The 6,285-nt window shown below is 59.1% G+C and overlaps 1 long non-coding RNA gene across 1 annotated transcript; it reads left to right on the top strand.

Annotated features, from left to right (window-relative positions):
* The first annotated feature begins 1,082 nt into the window (after positions 1-1,082).
* LOC144315182 (uncharacterized) lies at positions 1,083-5,671 on the top strand. Its single transcript, XR_013380943.1, has 3 exons — positions 1,083-1,617; positions 1,880-1,978; positions 2,405-5,671. It is a non-coding gene; the product is annotated as an uncharacterized LOC144315182 (long non-coding RNA).
* Positions 5,672-6,285: the final 614 nt, after the last annotated feature.

Genomic DNA, 6,285 nt, shown 5'->3' with positions numbered 1-6,285 from the left:
AGGCTTGGCACACTCCCACTGGGAGGCCCCCCCCCCGCCAGGCAGATCACCATGACCACTAGTGAGCACATCTCAGGGAGGAGCTGTGCAAACACGGGCTGGGGATGTACTGTCTGCCCATCTGCAGTGAACTGCCTTTTTTACAGGCGGTAAGCTCTGGTACCCATTTCACCATTCTCCACCCTGTCCTGAGAAGCCACTTCACAGGTGCCCTCTCTACTCTCTGGGTGCCCCTCCTCAACCCCAACCCCACCTGGCCAACTTCTCTCCAGCCGACACGCAACGTGCGGCCTCAGCTCCTCCGGGAGTTTCCTCCTTGCCCGGTGAAGCCTCCGGGCACCTGCCAGGCTCAGGACCCACCCTCCACCCCCATCCTTCCAGTCCTCAGTGCTCGGCCACCTCCTCCCCACCCCTTCCACCACGCGCCAGGGCGCAGACAGCGACCCTGGTGTGGCGCCCCGCTCGCCCGCCCGCGTCCCCACCCTCCGGAGCCCCCTGCGTGGACCGCGCCCCCGCGCGTGGGAGCTGCTGGGCTGCCCCGCTCGCCCCCCGCCACGCCCCTACCCTCGGCCCCCCCGCCCCGCCCGGCTGCTCGGCTCCCGCGGGCCGGAAGGCCAGGCCAAGCGCAGCCGCCCCACAGCACGCGGGAGCCGGAGCGGGAGCGGGAGCGGGAGCGGGAGCGCGAGGGGACGCGGTGCCCAGCGGCGGCCGCCCGCAGCCCTCGGCTCCCATTTCATCCTCCCGGCTCCGCGCCTCTGGCTGCGCTCGGCAGATGCAGGCGATTTTTAAAACGCGGAGGGGCGAGGGGTTTATCCTTCGCGACCTCGGGGCCTCAGCCGGGGCGGGCGGGGGGCGCGGGCTGCGGAGGTGCCCCCTCGCGCCCCGGGCTTGGGGTCCGGCCGCGCGGGGCGATGCCAGCCGGCGTTCTCGGCGGACCCGCGGGCCGCGCGGCACAAAGGGGCGGGGGCGGGGCTTCGGCGGGGCCGCGGGGGCGGGGCCTGGGCGCGGGGCGGGGCCTGGGCGCGGGGGCGGGGCGCGGGGGCGGGGCCTGGGCGCGGGGGGTGGGGCCCCGCCTCCCCCTGGGCCCGCCGCCGACCCGCGCAGACACAATAGCCGGCGTTTCCGGTGCCGCGGGCCCCGCGCTCGCTACTCCGCGCATCCTGGGGCGCGGGGGCGCTTCACGGAGCCACGAGGCGATATCGATTTCATCGATTTTACAGAAAGTCGGTTTCAGCGCAGACATGCCTTTGGCAAGGAAACGCGCCCGCGAGGCCCGGACACCCCTGCGCGGGGGTCCCCGGCCGCAGTCACCCCCCCCCCGGCCCCGGCTGCAAGCTCCGCGCGCGGCGGCCACCGGAGGGCGCCCTGACGCCGTCGCCCTCGTCGGAGGAGCCCGGGAGGCGGTGCCCGGAGGTCCCCCACGGGGCTGCCGGCGGGGAAGGGCGGAGCGCAGGTCCCCGGCCCCGGCCCGAGCCCCCAGGGCACCCGTGGGAGAACCCCGCTGGGTCGCCGTGTGACCTCAGGGTAGGCGCTGGCCCTCCCTGAGCCACCGTCTCCTGCCCGGATCCCTGGGAGCCCCGTGTGTGGACCTCCCCAGAGAACGCATACACCAGAGTGGTACACACTGCCTTGTTCCTTATTTTCAAATCGAGGCATTGGAGGGTGGGAGCCAGGTCCCCTCCTGCCCAGGAGGACCGACCCCGGGGCTGCCTGCATGACCATCAGTACAAGCCTGGGGCGTCACGAGCAGACCCTCCTCTAAGTACACTGGGTAAAGAGAAATCCGGCCCACCCAGGAGACAAGCGTCCCTGGTAAAAATAGATATAGGGCTGTTGGGGAGGAAAATTGTTTATCCACCTTGCCGAGTTTCTTCTGCAGGTCTAAGAATCACACTGACATGAGACAGATGAACAGAAACCAATCCCAATTAATTCCGTGCCTGCTGGAACCCCACATACAGAGAGGTTCAAAGAAAAGGTAAAATCAGGCTCATGTGCCGTCTAGAGCTGAGGGATGGAGAGGGGCCCGGGGCCTCCACGTGGAGGACCACCATTCATGGGGCAATGTTTGGTAATGAGATGTCTGCCCTGCCACACACATGGGTCACACAGATAAAATTTATCTCTGGTAATAATTCTGATTCTGGGAAGAACCCACAATTTACATCCTTCTAGGTAGTTAAGGGAGAAGCAGAACTTTCTCCTGAGTCTGCTGGGTCCTGATTGCCTTCACGCCAAGTAGTCCACATGCCAAAGTGGCACATTTTGGGGAGACTTGCTCTGAACCCCTTCAAGGCCCAGGGCAGGTGTGGGATTGTGGGGAGCTGGCTGGGAGCTCACCACTATGCCTTGAACAGCTGCAGAGGACCGGCAGGCCTCTACATCCTACACCCCCACTTTCTAGGACAGATTCTTTGGTTGCTCTGCAAGCCTCAGCTGGAAGAGACCTGGAGACCATCATGGGAGCAGCCTCACTGGCCAGGCAGCTTGTGTGTGCTGGCGAGGGCCTCCAACCCTACCTGGAGTGGGTGCTTCAGTGGGACTCTGGCCTGGGGATGGGCGGACCCCTGCCCATTCCCGACTCCTCTCTGCTGTCCCCTACCCCCCCACATACACCGCATTCCTCAACTTACTGGACATTTCTCTGGACTCACTTGGGTGGAGATGGCATGTTGGTCTCAAGGACCCCGTGGGAAGCATAGGACAGGGACAGATGTCCCAGAAGGAGAGGGAGCACTTCTGCAGCCCCCTCCCTCCCTGGCCCTGCCACTGAGGGACCTCCCTCCTCCCTCCTCCCTCTCCCCAGGGACCTCACTTGCTCCCTCCAGGGCCTGCTCTGGAAGTTACCACAGGGCCCCTTGTATCCCCCTGCAGCCAGCCATCAGCCAGGAGAACTTGTTATCCTTCTTCTCTTCCTTTCCTTTCCTCTCCTCCTATAAAAACACCCTCAATCCCAGGAAAAGTCCCTTTCACACCCCCTCCTCTCACCAAAGCAGCCCAGGTGCCTGACCTCGGGAACCTCCCCTTCCTCTTTCCTCCTCTCTCCATTCCTGCACGCCCTGGGCAGCAGCCCAAAGTCAAAGGTGCACCGATGCCCCAGAGCACTGCCCTTCCCCCAACAACAGTCCTAGTTACCTTGATAACCAGAGACCTCTAGGCAGCAAGGAGCCTGATGGGCTTCCCACTGCAGCCTTTCTTGAGGCCTGGATCATCAGGATGTATGGTTCAGCTCCCCCACATTCATCATCATTACTCTTCTTCACTGTCAGTGTCAGGGTCTTCTCTAATGAAACTTCCGGCTGACACTGCCCATCAGGGAGCACCATTCCCCCACCCAGAACAGATCATCTGACGGGGGAAAATCCCCCAACTTCTGACCTACTCCCCCACCCTGTGTCATCCACAGTACATCTGGCATTTGTCACCCCCCCCCCACAGCTGGCAAGAGAGGACCCCCCTCTCAGGGACAGGGCTCATCCCAGGAGCTACATGGTGGTGGGAGTCAGAGGCCCAGCGTAGAAAGGTTTCCCAATAATCCAGGTCCCTGACCAGTGTGAGCAGAGGTGAGTGGGGCTTGGAGACACTGCAGGAATATGAGGCCCAGGAGCCCTGCAAGCCCCAAAGGGGAGGAGCTTTTATGATGACAGGAAGAAAAGCAGCCTGTGAGGCCACTAGCACCTGTCCCCAGTGGGTCAGCCAGAGTCATGAGAGGAAAGGGACAGTTGCTACATTATCCTGGTTGGGGCCCAACAAGAAAGTCTGAGCCTGCTGTGGGGGCCCAGGCAGCTGAGGGTCACACCGTTCCCATATGAGACACCCCCAGCCGCAAGCAGGCAGTGACATGAGGCCACTCCTCCCTAGTCCCTTGGATCTGGTCATGGCTCTCCCCTCACTTCAGGGGCCTCTCAACTTCCCCTGGCTGCCATACCAGCTCCCTCTTTCCCAGTTCATTCTCACTGGTGCTCTAGTTCAGAATGCCTTCTCCCTCCCTTCACCTCAACTCAGGAAGGCCCAGCCCCCTGGAGCTTGATGGGTTGGCCCCAGGCCCTCAGACCCACTCTGGCCCTGCTGTCCTCTGACCTTGGCTCTAAAGGCCACTCACACGCATCAAGCCAGAGCCCATATTGCCTCCTGGAGTCTTGTCCTTATGACAAGTCCAGATGGGGGCATCCTGAGGGCAAAGACCTTGTGACCCACCCCAGTACCTCACATCCTGAGAACTATCTCCACAAACCTCCAGGGGGCCAAATGAAAACATGGGCCTTGGGGTCCTGCAAACTAAAGGTAAAACTCTGGGTCAGCCCTTTATTTATTTATTTTTTAAGGATTTTATTTATTTATTCATGATTGACACAGAGAGAGGCAGAGACATAGGCAGAGGGAGAAGCAGGCTCCCTCTGGGGAGCCCAATGTGGGACTGAATCTCAGGACCCTGGGATCATGACCTGAGCCAAAAACAAGAGTCAGACATTTAGGCGACTGTGCCACCCGGGTGCCCCAGCCCTGTAATGGCTTCACAATATACCCTCAATTCTTTGGCATGCTTCCCTTCAAAAGACAGAGCACAATCCCCTCCCCTGGTGTGTAAGCGGGACTGTGCCTGGTGACTCACTTATAAACAGGAGGATGTGGTGGGCCTGACACATGACTTCTGAGATGGGTCGTAAAGGGTGTTGCGGTCTCCATGGGGCTCCCACTCGATGGCACTACTGTGGGAGATGCCAGCTGGCATGTTGTGAGGCCTCGAGAGCCACCTTTGGAGAGGCCCTTGTAGAGGGGCTGAGGCACCCACCAACAGCCACGTGCGTGAGCAGGCTGGGAAGCGAGCCTTGGCCCCAGTCAAGCTTTCAGACGACTGCAGCCCAGGTTCACATCCTGACTACAAACCACTTCGCAAGAGACCCAAAGCCAGAATAAAGCCACTCCTGAACCCCTGACCCACAGAAAATGCGAGGCATAACCGAAGTGTATTATTTTTAAGCCATTGAGTCAGGATGATTTAACTATCCAGCAATAGATAACCAGAAAGACCCCTAAAAGCTGACTGTCCTTGGGCAGCTCCTTGTGTTTCCTGAGCCTGTCTCCCCTCTGTAAAACGGAGATAAGGGTGTCCCTCATGGAGTTTTGGAAAGGATTAGAAGACCCAACACGAGGCAGAAGGCCCCTACTGCACAGTGGCTGAACATTAATCAGGTAACACCAGTCCCTGGTCTGCCCAGCCCTTGCATGTGTCAGACACCCCACAAGTACATAAGTAAGTCAAATACTTAGAAAAAGTGATGTGAACAAAAGCAAAAACTAAATGAATCACAACAGAGTAACATACTCTTGTAAAGGACAGAAACAAGGCAGGAGGCCCAGACTGGAGCCCCTCGTGCTCAGCATCCAGGCACCAAACCAGGACTTACCTCAATGCCAGGTCCACTGTCGCAGAAATGGAATCTTAAACCAGTCGGCTGGGATCTCGTCGTGATCAGCACTAACGAGGTCGTCTGCCTAGCAGACCCTGTCACTCCCTAAAGGAAAGTGACCTTGCCACACCCGACCTGCTGTTTTGCCCGAATACCTTTCTTGCTCTTGCTTCCCATAAAAGTTGGATTTTGCGCGGCTCCCTGGAGCTCCTGTGTGTCTGCTAGATGGGGTGCCCCCAAACCAAGTCAGTTTCGCTCAAATAAACTCTAGACATTTCATTATGTCTCAGATCATCTTTTAAAAAGCACAAATCGGGATCCCTGGGTGGCGCAGCGGTTTAGCGCCTGTCTTTGGCCCAGGGCGCGATCCTGGACACCCGGGATCGAATCCCACGTTGGGCTCCCGGTGTATGGAGCCTGCTTCTCCCTCTGCCTGTGTCTCTGCCTCTCTCTCTCTCTCTGTGACTATCATAAATAAATAAAAATTAAAAAAAAAATAAACAGCACAAATCTTAGAAAATGTACCTATGGGGCACCTAGCTTCCTTAGGGCACCTGGGGTATTGTCCTAGAACTGTTTACCTGGCTCCCTTCCCACCCAGAGCCAGAGCTTTTTGTGGCTGGGAACTGTGTCTTTGTGGTTTCTTTCCCCAGGGCCTCTGCCCTCCCTTAGTGACAAGAAGTGACAAGGCTGTGTTGAGCTGGTTCAAGAGCATAAATATTTTTCCTGTGAGAGCAGGATGACCCCAGCATGGCCTTAGTACCTTAGCTGTGAAGCTCAGGCTGCCAGGCTGTGTGTGAGGCTCTAACCCACAGGCATCCTTCTTGGCCATGGCAATAAGAATCCTACCGCTGGTCACTAATGACCTTGCACT

This window comes from Canis aureus, chromosome 6 (genome assembly GCF_053574225.1).
Source record: "Canis aureus isolate CA01 chromosome 6, VMU_Caureus_v.1.0, whole genome shotgun sequence".
Classification (NCBI taxonomy): domain Eukaryota; kingdom Metazoa; phylum Chordata; class Mammalia; order Carnivora; family Canidae; genus Canis; species Canis aureus.
This window is presented reverse-complemented; position numbering and strand designations above follow the sequence as displayed.